At 43.1% G+C, this 25,981-nt stretch overlaps 1 long non-coding RNA gene across 1 annotated transcript; it reads right to left on the bottom strand.

The window, feature by feature from the left end:
• Positions 1-11,241: 11,241 nt before the first annotated feature.
• Positions 11,242-21,517, bottom strand: LOC112547658 (uncharacterized). The gene is made up of 2 exons (XR_012904762.1): positions 15,986-21,517; positions 11,242-13,328 (listed from the first exon to the last, which is right to left on the bottom strand). It is a non-coding gene; the product is annotated as an uncharacterized LOC112547658 (long non-coding RNA).
• Positions 21,518-25,981: the final 4,464 nt, after the last annotated feature.

Genomic DNA, 25,981 nt, shown 5'->3' with positions numbered 1-25,981 from the left:
TAAGAGCAACTCCCATACCAATTAATGATGTCACTTGTGGCTGTGCAAAGACCCAATGCACCAGAAGGTCCAATGCTTTACGGCCAAATCCAGGAGCCCAAGTAGATAGCCAGTCATCTCTGTAAGAAGTAAGGCTCCCTGGTTCTCTCCCTCCCACCCCCCATCTCCCCAAGTAGCCCAGCTGAGCCACATGCCAGTCTTCCCAGCTCCCAGCCTCCCGCCCCCTCCTCTCCCCAAGCAGCTCAGTTAAGCCATGTGCTGGGGTTCCTGGCACCTAACCTCCTTCCTCTCTCCTTTACCTTCCCTCCACCCGCCAAGAAGCACAACAGCTTCCTGACTCCCAAGCAGCCCATCTTGGCCTTGTGCTGAGCTCCCGTCCCCACCTCTACAGCCCAGCTGAGACCTCCTTCCCTCTCTCCCACTGCATTGTGCTGGGCTCAGCAAGCCCCATGGTATGTCTACACAGCACAGTTTTTTCAGAAAAAAGGCTGTTTTTCCGGGAAAACTACACTTATGTCCACACTGCTATTGCGTTCTTTCAACAGAAAGTGAAAAGAACTAAGGGGGTTTTCCGACAGCAGTAAACCTCTTTCTACAAGGAAGGAGCCTTTCTGAAAAAGCTTTTTGAAAAAGGCACGTGTGGATAGAGAAGAGTGTTTTTTTGTTTTGTTTTGGTTTGGTTTTTTTGAAAGAAGAGACCTCCAGGAAAAAGCACAGGTGGTCACAACTGAAATGCAAGATAGCATCCAATGTGGATGCTATCCTTTGAAAAAGCAGATCACATTTTCGTTGCACTTTTGAAATGTAGACACTCTCTTTCAAAAAAAGTTTTTCCAGAAGATATCTTCTGGAAATGCTTCTTCCAAAAGAAGCTTGCAGTCTAGACGTAGCTCCAGTTTGTAGTCACAAGCTCTGAGACTCATCACTGTAGGCTGAGACTCAGCGAAGTCACGTCTCAAAGTTAGTACCAGATATGATCTAAAAAGCCTTAAAAGCAGAAGGTTCATGGTGTAGCAATTGCCTTATCTCCTTCTTACAGTTGTATCTTTCCATAATTGTAATGTGGGAATTTTTAAAAATAATCTTTTTCTGTAAAATTATTGTTGTAATTATTCTTATTAGTAGTAATGAACTCCTGGGTATGTCTTAATGGGCTATTAATGCACATCTTGGGTGGTTATAGTCTCTTGGTCTTCAGCCTCATGCACACACGCTACCTGAGGCATGTATTTATAGCCTATTAATGTACCCCCTGTCATGTCTTATTGCTTTATTATTTTACTTGCTGCAAATCTGGAACCAGATCCTTAGCAATATTAATCTGAAATGACTAATGGGAAGGGGAGATGTGGAATTTCTGCTGTGGGCTAAACATCTAATATTGAATTTCATAATACATGTAAATTGTGTCTACTACAGCACATACACTGTGCCTCATAATTCTCCTTTGTGTTATGAAGTGTTATGGTACAGGAAAAACATCAGTTATATAATTGTAGGGATCACTCATTGTGACCCAAGTGCTCCTCAGTTACATCAATGTAAATTCCATGTAACTACCAAAGTCATCACAGAGCCAGAGAATAGAATTTGGCCATATCTGCCTGTAAGCTTAACCGGTTTAGTCCTGGGCCCCAGACCCATGCTCAGGCCTATAAGTAACAACTTAGTGGCCTCCTTTTATGCAGGCACACCAACAGCAACCATTCACTAGTCAGGTAAACCCAGGCCCAATGCAGGATGGGGCAACAAACAGTTTACAGCCTCAGCCCTGGCTGCAGGCTAGATAGGTGTTTATAAGGGCCACACCCTGGGCCAGGGCAGGGCAACAACAGTTTGAACAGTTTAAAGCTCAGGTCTGACTGCAGGCCAAGTCAGTTTATAAGGCCAGGCCCACAACCAAACAAGCAAACAGTCCATAAGCAGCTATCCAGTTTAAACAGTTCAAAGCTCAGGCCTGTCTGCAGACTGAGATGGAGGAGTCTGGTCTCCTTGCTAGCGGAGAGCTGACAAGTGCAGGGGATTTTACTCCTATAAGGAGGGGAACCTGCCACCCCAGGAGAGGGATGGCAGGGGGGATGCATGCCCACCCATTCCACTGCGTCCCAGCCAAGGGCTCTAACAGCGGCAGCGCAGGATGCCACTGGGTTGCGGAGGGATCCTGGCTGCAACACGCTGCCCAGTTGACCTCGATTTCCTCCGCCAGCCTTATGTCAGCTACCCCTACGCTGCTTCCTGGTTCCTCATGGGACCCTACCTGGCTCCACGACTGTTCTGTGGGGTCAACCAGGGACAAAGGTGCTGGCAGCATATCCAGGGGCTCCAGGTCCAGCTCAAGCAAGGTCCCAGAAGGTCCAGCCCAGTCTTCAAGGCCTGGTGAGGATCCATGGGGTCCCATCAAATCCTTGGGCCCTGGCAGCAGTCTTGGCGGTCCTGACCCATTGTTGGGACCCAGCAGTGGCCCTGGTGGCCCAACCCAGTCCTCCTTCCGAGGGCAGCGTGATGGGGCCTTCCTCCTCTAGGGTTTGGGTAAAAGCTTCTGGCCTGCTCCACAAGTGAGCTTTGACTGAGCTCTGAGCTCCTCCTTTTATACTTCCGGCCCCACTTTTCTGCTTCCTGTGGAGGGGCAGGTTGCTCTGGCACTGCCCACTAAGCCAGTGTTATGGAGAGTTTCCTCTTCTGGGTCAGCAGGCAACTAGTCTGATTCACTACACTGCCTTACTCAGAACAGTAGAATCCCAGAATTTTTCTTCATGAGCTACTTTGAAATCTTAACCTATGCCCATTTTCCTTGTGCAAACAATAGTCACCACCTCAACCATTAATAAAGGGTTTCAAATATCCTACATATACACAGCTGGTATCTTCAAAGCAGAGGACAATGTTTTACTCTGCTTATCTTTTTGGACATTTGGGATATCCTGGACATTTCCCACATCCCCCTACATGCCAATACTCGGCATTTATTTTGTTTTAGGCATACTATCTAACACTCCTGCAAATTGACTATTTTCAAATCAACCATCCACCATTTTCCTACTTGTGGGAGCTCATCTCTCAGTAGTGATAGTGAAAGGTACCTCTGTATAGGGGCAAGAAGAAACAATATCCCTAAAGTGCTTTCTTTTAAGCACCATCAAGAGGGTTAATAGTAATACTGCACTTGCAACTTTAGAATTAAGTATAATTGAAATGTCAAATCGTGTTTACCTTACTCATGCAAGTCGAATCGTTGAATTGAATTGCCATGAGTGGGATTTTCACTCAGCATTACCATCTCACTACTCCCTCATAAATAAATAAATAAATAAATAGATTCTACCCCATAGTCCCTGTTAATAATGGCATATCCAGAGGCTATTATTGTATGTCAATTATTTTATGGAGTGTCCACAGATAACAGCTTTACTTCTACTTAGTTCAGTCTGGTGGACTTCTAGTTTGAACAGCCTAAGGGGCATAGTATTTTTTAAAATTGCACTTCCAATTCAATCCAGTAAAAAGTTAAAATCTGTTCAACTTTGCCAATGTATTCTTCTACCAGTGATTTTTTTTCACCATTGTTGAACTATTTTAAATGCAGACCAATCTATCTCACAATTCCATTCCTACCTATCTGTAGTTTGGTATAATTCAGAAATAAGTCACTGCATAATCAAAAAAAAAATCTTCTAGTGTAGTGATTTATACTTTCTCAAGATTAATAAGACTTAGAGCTCGTGTACTACAGTATTCACTCTGGAGTGCTTTTTCTCCAGCACACTAAGATGTTAAGCACTAATTGGGCAAGGCAGGTCTTCTAGCATGCACTAAAAGTTTCATAATGTGACTACAAATAAAATCTAAATCCATGTACCACAAGTAATATAATATTCTGTCCCAAGCTCTGCTGAACTTTAAGGATTTACTATAGCCACTTATGCTGGTTACAGCAGGGGCCAAATTGAGTGGTGACAAACAGAGTTATAAGTCACACGTCATCCATAAATGAGTCAGAAAATGAGTAAGTGTGATAAGTAATGAAGTATAACTTTCACTGATTTGGCACTCGCAGTCACTGCACCAGGGCAAAAATCAAGAGTAATTTAAACACCAGTAACGACTTTGGCCCTCAGTTCCATTGGTGTAAATGTAGAAAGAAATCTGGCATTTCCAATTTTATTTCTGTTTACCCAAACAAGGAAGAAAAGTAGGTGTAACCAGACACATTCCCCTGATATCAAGGATAAGAAAAGTAACCAGAAGAGTATCTGCCAGAAAGCTGAAAACATAGGGATGAATTCTGCAGTCTAATCCAGCCCCTTTGCTCCATTCATTATACAAAGTAGTTCACAAGGCACCAGGGACTAATCCCTCTGTTGAAGGGATAACATTTTGTTCAGAGTTATGAACATGAGTTACAGCCTCCATTCCCAAAGGTGTCCGTAATTCTGAGGTTCTAATAGATATGTGTAATCTATGTTATGTCTACTCTTCTTCCCACCACCACCAGCAAACTTAACAGTAACTTCCCTGCAAACAAAGGCTTGTATTAAAATTAGCTGGTATATAATTGCAATGCTTGCTAAGGAGCAGGAGATACTGATGCTCTAACACCTCCCCTGATTTATCATGAGTAATAGGTCTTTGCATTATTATAGTGGCAGAGGTAGAGCAGTAGGAAAGAATTACATTGTGTGTAATGTTTTGCTTCAGAGAATGCTTCGGTTCATTTTCCTGCTGCCTATGTACGTTGCAAATGAGAAAGTACCCAGCTGGCAACTTTGCTTCTGATTTATAGGAAAGGTCAGTTAATCCCAAGAAGGCATTTTGCTAAATATCAAGATATCGCCCCATGTGTTTTCTCTGTTTAGCTCAAAAGAACTTGGAGCTGAAGCATTAGCAAGGCTAATCACTGTCACTCGAGGTAATTTTGGTTCACAGTGTTGAATACTTTGTGGAATGTAATTAAGGTTATAAATTTACATTGTTTCTGCATTTGTCTCAGTACCCCACAGCTTGATAGAATGAGTATGCAATCTTTATCTACAGTGTGACGGCTTTACTGCCAGGCAGATGGCATTAGAACAGGTGAAGTACAATACTATACTAATCCTGTAGTTTATACTTACACCACATTCCCATTGAACTCAACAGAAGAGCTGTGTGAGGAAGGACCCCACATGAGATGTGTGGGTCCTTTTCAGTTATTATGTCCACTCCTGTTAAAATAGCATAGCTTTATTTCAATTCTTCTTCTTTGGGCTTTAGAAACTTCAAGTAGGATGATTGTAAATGGAAGCAACAGGCACAGTTTTCTTCTGAGTCTATTCAGATACTCAAAGGAGGCAAGGTAGGCAAGGTAATAATCTACTACATGTTTGAGAGTTTGTCTGTTCAAAAACTCCTCCTAAATGGTAAGAGCTAGTACCACCACATTTGATGTGCAGCTTCCACTTATCATAACTTAGCAATCAGCTCCAGTACAAATCTCAGGGGGAGGGGCTTCCCACCCCCACCTCCACATACACACACACAAAATCCCCTGTCCTCCTCATTCTACAACTATAACTACTGCAGCCTCCACATCCCTTGCCCCCTGTCCTGAGCCCCTCTTAAGGACCTGAGCAATCCCATGTAAATGTGCTAGTAGAGAGGTTCGCAATAAAACAGGGACGTTTCACCAGGGTTAGCTCCTGGTAGCCGCTCCCATTATATTAACTTAGACCGGGACACCGCTTCCTATAGCTCTCATTGGCAGGGAACAGCAACCAACAGGAGCTGCATTATCATACCTGAGGGGGGACAGGTAAATGTAGCAATGGAAGCCTGCCAATGGCTAACCCTGGCAAACCAGCTCCAGCCAACGAGACAGTATTTGCCCACCCTGGTTGTAGTATCTTATATTGGACCAACTTCTGTTGGTAAAAAGGACAAACTTTCAAACTTCATAGAACTCATCTTCAGCTTTGTGGAAAGTAACCGGAGTTTCTGAGCAAAGCACAAGTTGGAATAGGTTATTGAGGATAAGGTGTTCACATATGGTACAGGAGACCACTTTAAATGAAGTGGGTAATTAAGGGTTAGCAGGCAACAGGTGTGCTAACATTACAAATTGTTATAATGAGGCATGAAACTGCTGTCTCTGTTTACCCCATAGTTTTAAGAGGCTAGCAGAATCAAGAATTTAAGTTCCCAAACTTGTCTTCTGAAGGTGTTATGCAGATTTCCTTTCACAGCATGGAGTCACAAGTCAGCGAGGAAGTAATTACTTTGTAAAAAGTGTTCACACACAAGTGGCAGGGTGGTTTTTTGTATCATTTTTCTGTGTAACCTCCTTCAAGGCCATGATGTTTATCTGTGATGCTCAAACTCTTGTCCCATCTACCATCGGTAGTTGGAACAAGTAAAAGGTATTACCTGGTCTACCTTGTCTTTCTTATATCCTGGGACCCATACAGCAACAACATCACTGCTTTAAAAAAAACAAAAAACCCTTAAACCACAATCCTAAATCACAAGCCAACAACAAAAGAGGCAATTAACTAAATTAGCATCTGCACATGAGGAAACCTGCATGTAGACTTCACTGTTATGAAATAAATGGACTGGAAGCATCATATTTAGATTTATTTAAGCAAGTGTGCTTCAACAGGAAGGCAGAAAATAAATAAAAGCAGAACAAAGCTTTGTCAGGCTTGAAAAAACGGCTGAAGTGTCCAGAACCTAACACTCCATAACACTCCCTATGTTAAAGTAGCATAATACCCAAGGGAGCAAACAGCCTCACCAGGCCCCTGGGCAAGGTAGGGGTGGGCAGGTTGGTGTTCCTGGAAGGGGTGAGTCCTCTGGCAGAAGGAGTAGGAATAGAGGCCACCTGGCCCTCAGTGCCACCCAGACCACAGCATCTCCGCCTCCCCAGGCAGCCTTAAGAGCTGCTAGGAGGGCAGGGACAAGTTTGTAAGTAAAACCACCAATGTACAGAGAACAGGAGAGTGGGAGGCAGGACCAAACGGCCAGTCGGTGATCCGCACCCACTAATTTTTCTCTGTGGGTGCTCCAGCTCCAGAAAACTTAGGCTACATCTAGACTACACCCCTCTGTCAGCAGAGGGATGTAAATTAGATGTTTCGAAAAGGCAAAGGAAGCCAGGATTTAAATATCCCGTGCTATATTTGCATAATCACGTCATGGCGCTATTTCAAACAAGCACCATTTCGAAAGTGAAACCACTATTTAGACACAGTTCTTTTGACAATGTGTCACTTTTTCGAAAGATCCTGTACTCCTAATTTTTTTATATTTAAATGTTGATATTTAAATCCCGGCTTCATTTGCATGTACAGAGTCAGTGCCTATGTCTTGAGATATAATAACAGGCTTTTTTCATCTGAAATATGATGATCATTACTGTTATAGGTAGCAAAACATCTAGGCTTTGCATCTGAATAGTATGCCTTTGCCCCTCTCCACCTTTATTTTTCTGCTACCCAAATAAAAATTAGCTACTCATGATGGTAGGTCTCTGCCCACTAACCTCTGGACACAAAAGCACCATGACATGCAATGTCACTTGTCCCCTGACTGAGGTATGAGACTGAGCAGAGTTGCATTTTTCAGTTTTTGATGGTTTTCATAATCTTCAAGCATCAGACTCTCTTTAAATTAATTCAAACTGGCCAGCTGTAAATTTGCCATGAGTTACTTTCAGCATTATGTAGTTCTCAGGGGAAAATAGATGATTGAGAGAAAGTTCAGTTCCAGATAACCCTCTGAGTGTATTTCTGCTAAGGCACTGTGCAACTTTGAGAGATTCCAGCCAAAACTAATCCCAGGCCCTAAGTTTTTGAAGCTCCTTCAAAAAGGCTGCGGCCCATCAACCCAGGCCACTCTAAATCCTGGCATATTTAACATAAGAATGGCTGTACTGGGTCAGACCAAAGGTCCATCTAGCCCAGTAGCCTGTCTGCCGACAGTGGCCAACATCAGGTGTCCCAGAGGGGGTGGACCAAAGACAACGATCAAGCGATTTGTCTTGTGCCATCCATCTCCAGCCTCTGACAAACAGAGACCAGGGACACCCCTGGCTAATAGCCTCTTATGGACCTAACCATTTTAAAACAACAGTTCAGAGGAGCAGTCTAAAAATGTGCATCTCTGTTTGGCCTTTACTATGGCTATACCCAACCCATTAATTAAGTAAAAAAATTGGGTTGGGGGCAGTGTTCCAAGATTTTCCAACCAAGAGCAAAGTGAATTTTGGCTTGTGCACCAATATTGAGGTCATGTGCACTGGTTTGGATATGTGCTACCATGGTGCCCAATTTATTAACACACACACACACACACTCCTGGGCCCCTCTTCCCCCTCTCCCCCCATGCAGCATGTCCCATTCCTGGCCCCAGCCACCGGAACAAGCCCTGGCCCCCCCCACCATGTGGCAGCCCCAACCACCAGAGCAGGCCTCCGCACACCCAGCCACACGGCTGTGGCAGGCTCTGGACTATTGCCCCAGTGGCTCCCTCACCACACTGTCTCAGCTAGAGCAGCCACCTGCTGTGCGAGTGCTGCTGTGCGGCTCTCCAGAGGAGTTGGGCAGGAAAAGACATTTTTGTGCACAGCCACACAGATGCACACCTTAGTGGGAACAATGGTCAGGGGTTCACGGCCCAAGTTAATTGGCTCCCTGACAAAAGTTCTTATTCATGAATCAGATAAGTAATTGTTGCCATGAATAACTGAAAAAACCTGAAAGAGATTTTTGAAGTAATGGTTCCCAGCTGTTTGATCAAACCTTCCCTTCTGTGACACTAACTAATTTTTCCTCCCGGTTTTTCACGCAGAGTAACATATTACTTCTCATCTGTAGCTTTTACACCACAGGGGAGCAAAACTCCATGGGAGAAAGTAACTGATGGATCCCACTTTTTCAAGGTAACAAAATCCAACATTAAGGGTGCTCAGAAGTCATTGAAACAATCTGTCTGAAGTGCACAAGTGTTGGCCAGTTTATAGAGGTTCAAATGATGGGGCATTTAGATATGTCGGGGGGGGGGCATGAAAAATTAGTAGAGCAGAGCCCTCACAAGTAGTGTGTCTATATGAAACTGTGACCTTGATTTGATTAGCCCTTACCTTCTTCACTCAGTGTTTCCTACTTCTAATGAAGGCACATTGCCCAGCGGTTCTGACAAGGGCAGGCCAGGCAGTCCCTCAGCCCTTAATTTCTTGAGCAACTTATGAAGCACAATAATCAGTTCTAAGTACTTAAAATCAGGCACCAAAATCCCCACTTAGGCACCAAAATGCTTGCATATTAGGTGCTGATACTCACTGCTCCCACAAACCGAAGAAGCAGGGCATGTTCTTAGCATAGATTCCTAAAAATCTGGATTTAGATGTTGACCTCAGAAAAATCTGGATTTAGATGTTGTTGGTCAAAACATCAAATCAAATCTCTGAAGTGGCCAGTGGAGGGAAGTCTATTGCCTTGCTTTAAGGCTGCATTCTTTTAAGGAACTCTTCTTATTTTTTCCATCCATATCTGACCTTCGGCCCACATAAATGTTAGTAAGCAAGTATTTACTACTTCTTTTCTCGTTCCCTGAGAAAAGGCTAGGTCTACACTACAGCTTTTTCCCATTTCTTTTCTTTTTTTTTTTTTTTTTTTTGTGGAAGAGGCTTTTCCAAAATTTGGCCCGTCTACACTGGGCCAAATTTCAGAAAATCCCCTCTTTTGGAAGATCCCTTCTTCCTCGTGGGATGAGGAAGACGGGGCTTCCAAAAGAGCGCGTCTGCTCTTCTGTAAAAAAGAGTGGAAGAGCAAACACGTTCCCTGGATGCAGTGGGGTTTTTCTGGGATACCTTTTTCCGGTATCCTGGAAAAAGCCCACAGTGTAAACATGAGGTCAATAGGTTCTTTTCTGTCCCAGGAAAAAAGGGGAAATGAGTAGGAAAGCAAACACAGATTAAGCTCAGTTCCATTTTATTCATTCGTACCTGGAACACAGCAAGGATTTGGTTACTTTCTTCTTATTGGCACCACCCAAGACATTCTTCCAACTTGCACCTTTCAATTATTAAGCATACTACAAATGTTCCTTCTGGGCACTGCACACACTATAAGTGTCCATCCACCTGCAACACAAAGTCTATTCAGAGCCTCAAGGGCACAAGTGCACTTAGAAGGATAGAGCTATCATTTGCCCTCAAGGAAAAACAAGGCATCCATATGAAATCAGAGGTTTTTTTCTAGCGTAATTTGAAAAGAGAATTATAAAAGAGATCTAGGTCCAGGAGTGACCTTATCAGTCCTGCTGTCCAAGCTGGTACAGTTCCTTTGAGCTGCAGAAACAATGTTTTTAGGTCACAATTCTACAATGTGTTGAGTGATTCACATGACAGCTCCCAACGATTCCCATGATGTAGTTTTAAAAAGCTTGACAGGTATAATTCTTGACAATGCAAAGATACAATTAGTTCTACTTAGAGTTTCCCATATCAACTTCAATTTTCACTTTGCTAGATCAGGCTCTTAATGTCCAAACTGAATTAATTCACCCGCTCAGTGAATACTTCGTCATTCGGTACTCACAAAAATTTCAGAGCAGGACCGAGAAAGGTCAAAGAAGAAAGTTGACATCCATTATGAAGAGAGGTTCAAGATGATAAGCTACAAAAGGGGCCACAGAATAAAAGGACAAAGCCAAAGTCAGAGGCAAGGATGAATGTGAAGAAAAAACAGATGGGGAGGGGAATTAAAAATAGACACCAAAATAAAGTGAAATGAGCAATTCAAATCTCATCTTCATTCTGAGATGTGTCATCTAGTCTGACAAGAAATTCTGAGTTGGCCTATTCACTTTTTTGCATAGGTAAGAATATTTTCACAATTCCTGTGTCTCTTACACTCATGGAACTAGAGGTGGCTACAACCAATTGGCTTGCAAATATGTGCTTACAAATTTGATATGGTGTTGTGTCAGTGTTGCTTTATATGACCGAGCATCATATTGTGAAGGCTGATTAAGGCAGAATAGAGACAAATTGATCACAATTATTTTGGGCAGCAAGCAGTGCTCTATTGACAATAATGAAAAACAATTACTTAGATATCATTTTTTTAAAACAGTACTGTCCTGAAGCATACAAATTCCTCACAATTTCTTTACTAAGTTTCTCATTGTGATGGAAGAAAAATTGTCCCAGTAGAGGAACTTGACATAGAATTTTAAAAAAATAATGTACATCAGATTAAGAGAGATAGTTCTGCTATTTGTTTTAATAGTAAGTTAATGAAAAGTTACATTACTTGAATGAATAAACATTTCATGATAGTCTTGCCTTAAATCACAAGCTTCTTACAACATTATGTGATAATAGCAGAGTCCATGATATAGACTCACATATTCATAGATTATAAAATCAGAAGAGACCACTGTGATCATCAGTAGAACACAGGCCAGTGATGGAGAATCCACCTTGTCCCTTGGCAAATTGTTCCAGTGATTAATTACCTCCATTGTTAAAAATTTGCACTTATTTCCAGTCTAAATGTATCTAGCTTTAATATCCAGCCATTAGAACTTGTTATACCTTTTCCTCCTAAATTATCACAGCATCACACTGGGAGTTTGTATTCAGCTGATTATCCTCAATGGCCCCCAAATCTTTTTCAGAGTCCCTACCTCATAGAACAAAGTTCCCTACTTCCTCAAAGTATGGCCTACATGCATAATTCATTGATATATAATTATACATTTGGACATATTAGAATATATACTGTTTACTTGCTCCCATCTTACCAAGAGATACAGATGACTATCAATTATATAGATGAACAATTTTTATAGATTATGTGGTTGAAAGTCATCATAGGCTGCAGAGGCAAAAATATTAGGCACAAATAGTAACATTTTCTAATTACATAAGAGATTTAGAGGCCTAAATCCTATTTTCAAGAGTGATTGAAGAGTCTAAGAGTTAATCAAATACAACAGGATCCCATTGATGTTCACTGCTGTTGAAAATGGAGCTTACCTAAATCATGTAGGTGCTTTGAAAACTGTACCACATATGAATTAGTTATTTAATGTTGGATTTAAATTGTATAGTATGTTAATGTGGATAGTATTGTAGTCTTTTTAACATTTGCATACATGATCCATGCTGTTGTGGCTTTTACTGGTACTCGTCAGTCACCACAGTCATTCTGAGATAGTGGACAGAGGTCAGTAGGTCATTAAGAGTTTGTGATATGCAGGTAATGTTCAATAATATAATTTCACTCTATTTGTCTTTTGACTTTTAGATCTACCAATAGAAATCAGAGAGCAACTCATAAATATTTTATTTTGTGAATTTAACATTTTTTCTGCTTGAAACTAGCAATTTTCTCACATGTATTCTTTATTCAATTAGATGCTTGGCATATTTAATTTACTCTGTGACTTCCTCTTTGAAAACTGAAATTTAGAATACTAGAATTATAGACGATTAGGGTTGGAAGAAACCTTAGGAGGTCATCTAATCCAATCCCAGCCTGCTCAAACCAACCCTAAATAAATCATCCCAGTCAGATCTTTGTCTAGCATGGTTTAAAAACATGCAAGGACGGAGATTCCACTGTAGCCCATTCCACTATTTCGCCATCTTCCTCGTGAAATAGTTTTTCCCAATATCCAACCTAGAGCATTGCTCCTCTTCCTCTCCCCCATCTTAGTGTCATCCATGAATGTGCAATCCATCCCATCATCAGATCATTAATGAAGATGTTGAATAAAACTGGGTCCTGGACTGACCCCTGGGGCACTCCACTTGATACCAACTGCCAGCTAGACATTGAGCTGTTGATCATTACCCATTGAACCAAATGTTCTATCTAGCTTTGTATCCACCTTTTAGTCCATCCATGCAATTCATACTTTTTTAACTGATTGGTGAGAATACTGTGGGAGACCATATCAAAAGGTTTCCTAAAGTCAAGATATATGTCACCACTTCCCAGCCCTCCCAAGACTGTTATCTCATCATACAAGGCAATCAGGTTGGTCAGGAATGATTTGCCTTTGGTGAATCCAATGTTTTCTGTTCCTGATCACCTTCTTCTCCTCCAAGTGCTTCAAAATGGTTTCCTTGAGGACATGCTCTATGATTTTCTCCAGGGATTACTGTTAGGCTGACCAGTCTGTAGTTCCTTAGATCCTCCTTCTTCCCTTTTTTAAAGATGGGCACTACATTTGCCAGTCCAGCTTTTCCAAATTGTTCTTAACCTCTTTGGCCACTTAAGGCTGCTCACCTCCTCCCCCATATGGTGTTGCCAGTGTAGCAGTCTGGAAGCTGACCTTATCTGTGAAGACCAAGACAAAAAAAAATTGAATCATTCAGCTTTTTCCACTTCAACTATCACTAGGTTTCCTTCCCCACTCAGAAAGGGTCCCACACTTTTCCTGACCTTCTTGTTGCCAACTTAAATTTAAGTTGTGATGTTTCACTGTAATGAACACAAGTCAAATTATATTGTTAAATCAATTAAACTCATTAAAAAATCTAGTGTAAATGTTCACAGAAAGTAAGTTTAAACTTCACATTCTGCAAGTATTCAAGTGTGCAAGCTTAAAATTCATGTTGCACAAGCTTTCATACTAGTAAAAGTCAATCACATGAACATTCACAGACAGCAAACAGTTACTATGGTGATGAGAACCATTATAAGAATCTGAGCTTAATAGAACACAGCTAAACTGAACTCATTTTACAATTCACATGAATATTCACAGAATATTTTTGTAGTTCACTTAGCATCCTCAGCTGGTGTATCTTCACATAGCTTCATGGATGTTAGTGGAGCTGTGCCAATTTACACAGACTGAGGGGCTGACCCATCAAGTTTTAGAAAGTAACTGAATTTCCAACTAATTATTTTCAATTCCAGAAGAATTATATTTTCATCACCATCTTTCTCCTTTTTATTGTATTACGCCCACTGAATATTGGAGACAACAGAAAAATGTGGCTCCCAACCAAAACTGTTGTAAGCAAATGTCCAGGACAAAAGAGTGAGGACAGATACCTGCTCACATCTAGGTCCTTTAAATTGCCTGCTATCCAATATAAAGGGAATAAAATGGGCTCTTATCAGCTCTGTTACCACTGTACATCCAAAAGATAGCAGAGTTTGCATGATAATAATGTCACATCTGAATGGAAAAGAACAAGCCTATTCTATAAACATCATAAGCATAGTATTCTTTTATACAAGATACTCAGTTGTAGAGTAATGTGATTCAGAGTCCAAAGTTCAGTTTTCCCAAAGCAAGAAAACTCCTGAGGTGTTTTTAATAATCCTGAATATATACACACTCACTAGGACAATAAATGGATATAGTTACAGAAATCTTAAACTCAAATACAAATATATTCAAAAGTGAAAAAAATCTGCATTTCTTCAGACTATATTTTCCTTTGCTCTCAAGAAATCAATTTGGGATAGTTTGGTTCATCCAATCAAACTTTTCCACATATTTAGAAGAAAATTAAGTACCATTTGTCAAAAGCTGAAAAATTAATAATCATTTTCAGAATGGCTATTGACTACAGCCAGATATGTAACCAAATGACATAGTATGCCATCCAATTATATTTATGATGAGAAAATACTGATTTTAAATATAAATGCTTGACATTTAGAAGCATTAATAGGTTCTTAAGGCAGATTAATTTTTGCTCTTCTATATCTGACTAACCACTGTAAAAAAAAACCCAACAAATCAATCATTATTAATATTTGATTCGTGTCTCCAAACTATCCTATTGCAGTGCATGCATGCCAACTACTCATCAAACCCTCCAGCAGTATTAGATATAAAGTGCTAGTCAGTCACTACATTCCTTATAATGAGGGGAAAGAGATATAGTTTAATTACCAATCCCCACTTAGAGCTTTCCTGTGGTTTGTAAATCACAATCCAGATTTGAGGAAACAAAAGTGCACCACTCCAGAAGAAGCTTCTGGTGCCTGATGGGTAGGACCAGCCAAAATCTTTTAAAGAGAAAACAGGGGTTTGGGGGGGGAACACTATGAGAAGTGTTGCTTTCCATTGAATTTTTTGACTTTTAAATAAAAAAACTGAAAAATCAAAACTTTTGATTCTGAAATGTTGCAATATTTTGCTTTGATCATTGTTGATTGAAACAAAACATTTTAAAGCAAACTAAGCAATGAAGGTGCTAATGGTTCTTCATATCTGTTTAGAATCTGGTGTTGGTCATCTTCCTTTCCAAGTGCTAACTAATGGTTCTTATCAGCCTCTTGTAACTATTTAGTCTTTAAGATGCTACTTTACTAGACTGTTTGTTGTTTTTTTTAAGTTTTTCCTGTTACAGACTCACTCAGCTATCCCTCTAAAGCTTTTCTACCCACTGTCTTTTTTTCTTCCTCCCCGTCAATATTTTTTCCTTCTTCCCCCCTTCCCCTCCCTCGTTTCCTTATTTATTCTTGGATCTGGACTTCCAGCATTCCATCACCTGAAAAAGTGGGTTGTGCCAACAAAAGCTCATATCACCACCTACATGTTTTGTTAATCTTTAAATTCCTACCATACTATTTGCTTTTTAAGTTTTTCCTGTTACAGACTACCGCTCAGCTACCCCTCTGAAGCTACAAAACATTTTTATATTCGTGAAACAAAATGTTTCATTTTGGCTAAGTCTGCATTAAAACATGTGCTACTGAGCCACCACACTGCCTTATGAAGGTGTAGTTTAAGTGCCTCATGCTCCCACTCTCATTTATGGATTGAGTTCCCAGCCCAGATTCTCTCTCATGTAATACATCCAAGCTATGTGGCTCCCATGAAGCATCACAACAAATCAGCAAGAGACATGACCAGGCTGAATCATGGCAGATGTAGTCTGAGGACAACCAGTCTAAGCTAAGAAACATTGCTTCATAGTATGTTCATGAAGCAAAGTTACACAAGTCTTGATATCTTAAGTGTTACTTACTTCCGCTGTCAGCAGAGAAAAACACACGCTGCTTCTTTCACAGTTCTTCAAATGTCACTGGAGAGGCATCAAAGCCCCTCAGAGAAAGAGAAAGTGAATGATTAGCACAGAACATCAAGTCACTACCCAATTATCAGAAAACCTTGAAAGGTTTGATTAATTATCATTTGTATTAACTAAAGAGAGCCTTGTTATGGACCAGGTCCACATTAAGGTAGGCGCTGCAGATAGTCCTGGACCCAAAGGGTTTCCAATATGAATATAAATGACAGCAGATGATACAATACAGATCAACAGCTGAATATAAGGAGACAATGTAGTATTAATAAGCACAATAGGCAGTGTTCTCAGAACGAAGCAGGTATTATAGTTTTTGTAGGTATTGTGGCAGAGTTTCCACAAGGATTTTGAAGGAAGATAGTGAATTCATTTTGTAGATGGCTACAGGAAGCTCCTCCAAAGCAAAAGGAGTAGCATAGGAGAAAGCACAAAGTTACTTGCTTGAAGGCAATGGGAGTTTTGTCATGGACCTTAATGGAGTCAAGATTTCACACTTTAAGAACAAACTGCCCACTGATTGCTTTGGAAACTCAGCAAAGGTTCTAATTTCAGTTCTGGCCCCAAGTTCAGGGCTCTCAGAAGTTCAGGAATTCTCACCTTCTCTAAATCATTTCCCTCTTCCCTAATGCTGCATAAATACATAGAATTTTGAATTTTGAGTCATGTGTTGATTATGTGGATCTCTGGGGGTAAGGGTTTGGGAACCAACACTACCTGAAATAGCAGCTTCAACAACACACTAAAAATATCCCTATATGGAGTCTAACAAAGAATGATCCAAACAAATAGCTCAGGATAGTGTACAACCAGCCTGGGGATTACTAATTTCTATAAAGCTCTTTCAATTTGTTTGCAATATAAATGAATTTAGCCTTATTGTATTTAAGGCAATTTCTCTCACTTGCAATACAATAATGAGAGCCCCTCTTTCTCGTTTAGGCTACTGCCTATAGTAATATAGTCATCTGGAGTTCTTGGTGAGTCAGTCCCTTTTCAGCTTTCAATCATTCAAAATAATTTTCTATCATATTAAATCAAAGGGCTAGAGCAGATTCCTGCTATTTGAAAGATAGCATCAGTCAATAAAGGAGTCCACTCCACACATGAGTTTTATAGCTGTCAGGCTTTTTCAGACCATCTACTTCAGATTTCCAGATGCAATATTCATGTTGGTATCAAGCATTCAATAGTCACCTGTAGCAACAACTAATGGGATTTTCTGATCATAACAAAGGTCTGAATACTGTCCAGGTGTCTGTTAATTGATCTACAAAGGAAGTATTTCATTGTGTGCAGCCAGCTGACCTTGTTTAGATAAATCAATGCAAAAAGAGAGTATGGGGGGAGGGGTGAAACTGAGGTCAGGGTTAATCTGCAAATGTGTTTTAGTCTTTGCAGGATTTATATTAATCCAGTTTTATCTCTGATGACATTGATTTGAAGCAATCATAAAGTTTTCTTTATGTAGAATACAGTACAAGCCATTTAATAGCATATTATTTATGATCAATAAGACTGTGTCAAGATTTCCAAATGCAAATGTAAATAACACCAAAATATTTTAATAACAGAGTGGCTTTTGTTGGGGGGAGGAGTTGATGAAGAAGGTATCATGTAATAACATTATCCTCTTTTTTTTTAATTTCTGCCTAATACTTCCCAGAAGAAAAAAAGAAAGAAAGATACATTGATAGAAAAACACAGACGGGGACCACAGTCCACAAAAGGAATTAAAAAACATCTTCAAGACTTAAGACAAAATTTAGGTTTATCTCCTAAACCTCAGGTATTGTGGAAATGATGGGATTACAGTTTCAAGGTAAACTCAAAACAGAGTGCAGTACATCCATTTTAAACATTTGAGGTGACAGATGTTTTGGTTAAAAAGCCAAAATGACGCGCAGCTGTGAGGCAATTACTGCAATTAACTATCCTTTGTTTTCAATTGGTCTTGATAAGAAAGCTGTAGAGGGATGAAAGTCCTGTTTATTTTCACCCTCTCTGAGAGAATACCATTTTGGGAAAGATTAAGGACAAACTCACAGAAGTTCACTTGCCCCAAAAGTTTACTTTGACTTCCGATCCCTGGCTGTGCTATAACACTTTGCAGTCTTCCAGTGACATAGTGCAGCCAAAAACCAGTGTGGGTAGACATGGCAAGTATTAGGAAAGTTGTGTGCACTTTTACATAGAGGACCACCCCAGCCTAGAGCAAGTCTTAGGTAATAGAGAGCAAAAAAGATGATGGGACTTTGGAAAAACGGCATGGCGAGTGGTCTGCTGTGCTCTGTTGTGTCTCAACTACATCAGAACCACTGGTAGCCTCTAGGCTGCTCTAACTTGCCACAGGATATGGCCAGCACAGAGCATTGAATTAAAGCAGCCCCAAGGGTTAGGGAAACAGAGAGGTGGTTTAATACCATTTTTTCTCGTCCATGCCCCCAACCTTCAGCAACCTCTGAGGTCTGGGACACTCTGGTCTGGCAAAGACCACAGATGTTGCTGAACTAGAGAGCCCCAAAGCTAGCCAGTTAGCCAGTGGTGCAGCAGAGCCTGCAGCTGGCTGGGCTGGGAAGCCCGCATGGCCACCAGAGCCTGTGGGGCAGGGAACCACAGAGTTTGCAGACAGTGGAGCTGCTGGAGCTCTCTGGTCCGCAAGTTCTGGAAGGGCTGGACCAGGGAGGTCTACCCTGTATGTAGCTCATTGTGTTTAAATGGCATGTTATTCTCATGTCATTAACCCATTTATTTTTCATTTAATATGCCTTCACATAGTAAATTAAGGCACCATGAAATCTTGAAGAGTGGTCCATAAGATCACTAGCTTTTTTTTAAGCTATCCCAGACATCGTTTCCCTTTATAATAATTTTTTACATCTCTTATCTTTTGAGGGATTCTGTAGTATGTATATCTATATCAAAACCGTGTGTAGGCAAGGCTGGATGAACACACAATGTAACCATCTGAAACTGCCATTATTGCAGATACTCATGCCTCCTGTCAACTGATATGAATGCATTCACTCATTACGCCATCTACATTGTCCATTACATTGGACAGCCTTTGCTTGCTTTTTAGAGCTATAACTTGTAAGCCATTCTTGCAGCCAGTGCTGATCTCTGTGATTGCACAAGAGGTGAATGCATGGGTAATGATTTAGGGAGGTACTATATCAGAGACAGATGTGGTTCCGAATTCAGTTACTGTGCAATGTATTATTCCACTCTGAAATTCAATTTTCCTTTCAAGAATTCTAAGTATATTGTAATTTTAATTAATAATTAAAAACTACCATTATAATCATCATCATCATTATAATTTCTTGATGCTATATACCCACAGTCCTACAAGTGCTGTAACGGGGTACACTCACCACCACAGCAACACCAGCCGTTGGTCCTGGGAATTAGCTCCGATGGCAGGTGGCAGGATTGGTTTCAGGACACTGCCCTCCGGCAGTGCCCAAAACAGCCTCTAAGCTCCCCCCTTCCAGGGGCTGGCTGTAGGTCGGTAAACCTTCAGGAGTGGGTTCCTCCACCTCCGGTGCAGTGGGCGGCCAGTCCACCCCACTGCACTATCGTGACTTAAAATAGTCCAAGTCAGTGAGTCTATAGCCAGCCTTGCTTCAGGCTGGGGTGAGAGGTAACAGTTCATGTGCCCGGCCTTGCTTCAGGTCCAGGCCTTAGGGGAAGAAGTTCAACATATAATCAAGTCTCTCAGCTCACAGTTCTGGGCAGGGCAGCAATCCTAGTCCTGCCCCTTTAAGAGGTCCGGCCCGGGCCCCGAGACAGGGCGGGGCATCAAACACACAGGTTTGAGGAAGCTCCTGGTTCAGAAGCTGGGCAGGTAGCACACCTGCAGCAGTGTCAAGGGGGAGACTGCCACCCCGTAGGTGGGTGGCAGGGGACGCAGGCCCCCTCACTGCGCCCTGTCCCAGGGGCCCTGGATGCAGCAGTGCAGCTGCTACTGGTTCAGCAGGGACTCCAGCCCGCAACGTGCTGGCTTAGGGCTGCTATCGGCCCGTGCTACCTCCTGGGCCGCCACTCGTCGCCCCCTTCGCAGGTACCTGTGTCTCCCGCAGGTCAGTCAGGGAGTCAAGGGCGGTGTCGTCCCAGCAGGGTCTGGGCGGCCCAATCCAGGCTTCGGTGGATCAGAACCCTGCAGCGTCCAGCAGGTTCACAAGGCCCCGGGGTTCCAGCAGGCTTCGGGGTTCAAGCCAGTCCCTCAGCTCTGACAAGTCCTCAGGCGTCCGCTGGCCTCTGGGATCGAGCAGGACCTCCGGCTCAGGCAGGTCCTCAGACTGGCTAGGCACCAGCAGAGCCCCGAGCTCCTCTGGGTCAGAGGGTAGCTCTGCTGGCTGGCTTGGCCAGGCCTCAGCAGCCCAGGCAGGGCAGTCTTCGTCGGCCCTATGGAAGGCGGCTGTGGGAGGCCCAGGCCAGGTTTCAGCCTCGTCAGCCAGGAGCTCTGGGCAGGCCTCCGTCTCCCTCAGAGGCTGGCCCCTGAGTGAGCTCACGGGCAGAGTTCTTATAGACCAAGCCACACCCCTTAGCTTCCTGTTAGGTGAGGGCAGTGGAGCTAGACTGTGCACAAAGTGGCTTCCAGGGGGTACTTTCTTCCCTCTGGTAGTGGGGGACATCTCCACCCCACTACAGTGCCTATACAAAATTTAGAAAACAAAACTGCAAAAATGGTATAAAGGTAAGGCAAGAAGCCCTCAAATAAATTTGCAGAGTCTGAATTGTACTGTATATGAAACATTCAACTTATAATGAATAAAATGAACTGGACAAATCAAAACAAGCCTTCAGTACTGCTTTAAATGATACCAGGGTTGTGATCAGTGAATATTCAAGAGTCGTTTCTACTTGCCTCTGAAAGTTATGGAGCTTGATCGAAGCTTATGATGATTGCTTCTGCTATAAAATCCAGGCACAGGATCTCGGTCAGTGCTTGGCATGAGGTTGCATTGGAGGCGGTCAACATGGGTGGCAGGTGCTTGCAATCAGGCAGAAAAGCACCAATGCAGGCCACAAATGTACTTTAAAGCTGCCCTTCTTCAGCAGCTTCTGAAAGACAAGACACACATTTGGAAACATTCATTCAAACCCAGCAATCCTGCTAGCACAGAGAACAACAGTTTGGACCACTCCACAAGAGTGGAATAAATCAAGCTCACAGTCTGACAGCAGTCACTGCCATAGTCCAGATAACCTCGGGGTTTTATGTGCAAAAGAGTTGGGGGGAGGAGGGTGTAAAAATGCTCAACATTTAGCCTAATTCTGCTCCCAATGAAGACAATACCATTGACCTTGATAGAAGCAGAGTTAGGATGATGCTGAGGGCTTCTAGAAATTTTACCCAAGTGCATAAGATTTCCAGATACTGTATTTGAATTACAGGCAGTCCCCGGGTAACGTACAAGATAGGGACTGTAGGTTTGTTCTTAAGTTGAATCTGTATGTAAGTCAGAACTGGTGTCCAGATTCAGCCGCTGCTGAAACTGACCGCCAGTTCTGACTTACATACAGATTCAACTTAAGAACCCCAAGCGTCCCCAAGTCAGCTGCTGCTGAAACTGATCAGCGGCTGATTCCAGGAAGCCCGGGGCAGAGCAACTCTGCCTCGGGCTTCCTATAGTCAGCGCTGTTCAGTTTCAGCAGCGGCTGACTTGGGGACGCTTGGGGCAGAGCAGCTGGGGTGCTGCTGGGTTGCTCCAGTAGCGCCGCTCCTCGGCGCTACTGGACCAACCCAGCAGCACCCCAGCTGCTCTGCCCCAGGCGTCCTGATTCAGCCGCTGCTGAAACTGACCAGCAGCGGCTGAATCAGGACGCCTGGGGCAGAGCAGCTGGGGTGCTGCCGGGTTGGTCCAGTAGTGCCCAGAGCGGCGCTGCGGAACCAACCGGCAGCACCCCAGCTGCTCTGCCCCAGGGTCCACAACAAAAGCCTGGTCTGCTGGGGGGGGGGGGCACACTAGCTGCGCCCCCCCCCCCCCCAGCAGACCAGGGACACGGGGAGCAAAGCCACAGCGGCAGCGGAGTGCCGCGCCTCTGAGGCTTTGCTCTGGCAAAGCCTCAGAGGCGCGGGACCCTGCCGCGGCTGCGGCTTTGCTGCCGGTGTCCCTGGTCTGCTGGGGACCGTCTCCAGCAGACCAGGGACACCGGGAGCAGCTTTTCTCGTCCCAGAGGTCGAGGTGGCGGGACCGCTGCCTGCGAGCTCCGGGGCGAGAAAGCCCCGTTCATAAGTGCGGATCCGACGTAAGTCGGGAACTGCCTGTATAAGCATTTCAAACTGAGTTCCATTAAAATGTTTGGTGTTTACTGCCCTACAGTACTACTGTACCTTACAGTACTACTGTACCTTAGGTTTGTGACATTGTACTTAGAAGCCTAAATGCATCAATACATTAGTAGTCAGTCTGAATAGTGTGCATCAAGGCTGCAGTGGTACCCACAGTGGCTCTTTAACGGTATTCCAAGTACGGAGGAGGCTGTGTGTGCCCATCCAACCCTTCCCCAAGAAGGCTTAGCTTATGCACCATCTGTGCACCATCTGTGTCCCTTTCACTTACCTTTCTTTAGCATGGTCACAATTTCATTTTTATTTCTCCTTTGAGTCTTCCAAAATAGAAGCTATGCCCATTGTAGAGGAATATTTCCTAGAAAGGCTGGACCTAAAAGTCTAAGTACTGTAATAAGATGGGTGAACTAGAGTGCCTTGAATTGAATGGGGATAATGATATAACAGGCACCACTGAAAGCTATTGGAATCAGAATAATCAATGGGACACAGTAGTATCAGGGTACAAAATTGATCAGAAGTGCAGAACAGGTCATGCTGGTGATGGAGTGGCACTATATGTGAAAGAAAGCTCAAATGATGTAAAAATCTTAACTGAACCAAACTGCTCCATGGAATCTTTATGGATAGTAATTCCATGCTCTAATAATATGAATATAGCAGTAGGGATATATTACTGATCACCTGACAAGGAATATGATAGTGACTGTGAAATGCTAAGGGAGATTAGAGATGCTATCAAAATAAACTCAGTAATAATGGGGGATTTCAACTATCCCCATATTGACTGGGTACACATCACCTCAGGACAGGGTGCGGAGATTAAGTTCTGCTTCTTGGAGCAGCTGGTTCTGGTTTCAATTCATGCTCCTTCGTTGTTAAGCTTCCCACACTCTCAAGGAAGCAGTTTTGACACAGCCCCATATGTATCTTCAATTTATCTCCCTTCATATTATAAACCGCTTTTCAAAAAGAACCATGTGTTTCAAATTCTTTATTATCACCCCTTGCCCTTTTGTACTTCCTAGATTATACTATATTGTAGCACCCAATCAGAGTTGGGTCTGAATTGTACTGCACTCTGCCCAAAACAGTTGAGGTGATGATCCCTGCTTCAAATAGCTTTTAGAGTCCCCAACATGTAAATTGCAATCTACTAGTCAATCCTGGGGACTCTCTCAGTCGATAGCGATCACCAGCTGGGCTGCTGCTGCGGCAGGCTTGCTCCCTACCTGCCCTGGTTCTATGCTGCTCCTTCTGCATTCCAGCCTCCAGTCCCATCCCTGCACTCCCTTTCCTGCCCCAGCCCAGAGCCCATTCCTGCAGCCAAATTCCCTCCCAGAGCTTGCACCCCAACCCTCTGTCCCAGGCTCAGCCCAGGGCCTCCCCTTTATTGTGAACTTCTCAGCCCCAGCCTAGAGCCTGCACCCCCTCCTGAAACCCAATCCTCTGCCTAACCTAGTAAGAGTGAAGGCAGAGGAGAGTGAGCAACAGAAGAGGTGGAGTGATTGGGGAAGGGACAGCGCTTTGGCCAAAATACAGGGTAGATCCTGGATTGCCCATAAATTCAAAAAGTAAACTTGGGCATGAAAGTTGGGAAATCACTAGCTTAGGTGTTTACTGTCTTCATCAGTAGTCTTGCTGCAGTCTAGCTTCCAAAACCAGGCATGGCTCTCCAAATGCCATCTTATCAATAGTACTGAGCAATATTTTTCATGGAATTATTAAAATTTTCCACAGTGAAACAGTTTGAGATATTTTCCATCAGCCATTTTTGTGTTGCCATTTTAGGATCACTTCTGAGCCCTAATTCTGCAAGTGGACCTCTACAGGCAGATCCCTCTTCCTGCCTGAAGCCCTGTGTAGATCACGTTGCAAGATCAGGGCCAAGGTTTGGGTTCTGTTCCCACACTAATATGTTTGTTCTTTTATGATAACCTAGTGAGAGGGAGTCTGACATTCCTGGAAGCAGCTTAGCAATCTGTTCCATTGGAGCTGCCTACAGCATATTACCAAGAGAAAGGGGAGTCTCTTATAATGCTATTTCACTAATGAAGCGCTTGCTGGCAAACACCAGCGTGCTCTCCAGAAACATGACACTGCAAGATAAGACTTACATACACTGAGAGGCATAAACACAGCCACTTGTATTAATCCTGTAAAAGCACACTTCTATAACAGCAGCATGCTGTGTTATGGCACACTGCCGCCTATATTTCTCTGCTTCAGTCTCATGCTCAAGTGATGATAACATGAATGTAGGTCACTCTTCCTTTCATAACCCCCACTTTCTGTATGAGGTAGCATGTGCTTGTTTATTAACATCCATACTAATTAGATGTGTAAGACCCACTTTTAATGTATAGAGAAAACAACCCATCCATTATGATAGCGATCAAAGCTATACAAGATTGGAGATTGTTCCAGAGATCAAAGATGGTCTGTCAGACTTCATTATACAGAAAATAACAGAGCTCTAACTTCAAAAGATTCTGTATTGTCCTTTGTTTCCTCTTGAACAAATAATTTCTGAGAAGGTGGTGCGCCAGCTCATACGAATCTGAATGAATAAACCTTTTGACAGTACAGGTTGGACCTTGCTGGTCTGGCACCCGCAGGGCCTGACTGGACCCAAACAAGGGGATTTGCCAGATCAGGGGAGATCCCTCCCCTCTGCCCTGTGCTGCCACCAGCTTAGGGCTCCAGCCTGCCCCTGCTGCTGCCCCAGCCCCCAGGGGTTCACTAGATGCTGCTGGCCCCACTGCTGCCAGAGTCAGAGTGCCATGGCTAGAGCTCTACAGCCTGGGCAGAGCGCTGCAGCTGCCTGGCTTTGTGGCTGTGCTGTCAAGGGCCAGGGCAAAGCTCCGCGGTAGGGGCTAGAGTTCCTTGGCTGCTGCTGAGACTGGAACTGGAGTTTCCCAGCTGCTGGAGCCAGAACGGGGTGGAGGCAGAGCTCCCATTCCCCCCGTCTCTCTCTCACACACACACACACACACACACACACACACACACACACACACACACACACACACACACACACACACACACACACACACACACACACACACACACACACACACACACACGGCTCCCAGCTAAGTTGCCAGTGCCCCTTTGGCACTTTTACCCCACCACCAGACCTCCCTGATCCTGGACTCTGTGGTCCAAGAACATCCATGATCCGGTAACTGGACCAGCAAATCCCAGTTAAGGGATGTACAACCTGTATCTCCTAGCTTTGACTGCAGTGTGACCTTCCCTCCTGTCCATCATTTCTTCCTTCTCTTTTTCTTCTACAATGAGTGAAAGCTAAATTCTGTCACTTGCCAGCTTAGTCCCAAGGGATGCAAAGGCATAAATGCTTAAGCGGCTCTTCAATCTGCAAATTATCTAATGCCCCTTTTGCTTTCCTCTGCTCACTACAAAAGATTTGAGAGCATCTGCAAGAAGGCCAGTTACAGTCCCGTGTTGAATTTCATATTGCTCTTTCTGAGCTGATATTTTTAGTCATGCCTTTGTACGGTAGAATTACACAAATGCAAGCACAGAAATTTTATTCTGACAGATCTTATTCTATTTATTTTGTTTGTGCAAAAGCAGTAGCATTAAAAGATTTAGAGCTTATGTTTGTTTCTCTG

This window comes from Pelodiscus sinensis, chromosome 6, assembly GCF_049634645.1.
Source record: "Pelodiscus sinensis isolate JC-2024 chromosome 6, ASM4963464v1, whole genome shotgun sequence".
In the NCBI taxonomy this organism is placed as follows: domain Eukaryota; kingdom Metazoa; phylum Chordata; order Testudines; family Trionychidae; genus Pelodiscus; species Pelodiscus sinensis.
Note: the sequence above shows the minus strand (reverse complement) of the source record. Positions and strands in the feature narration are given on the sequence as shown.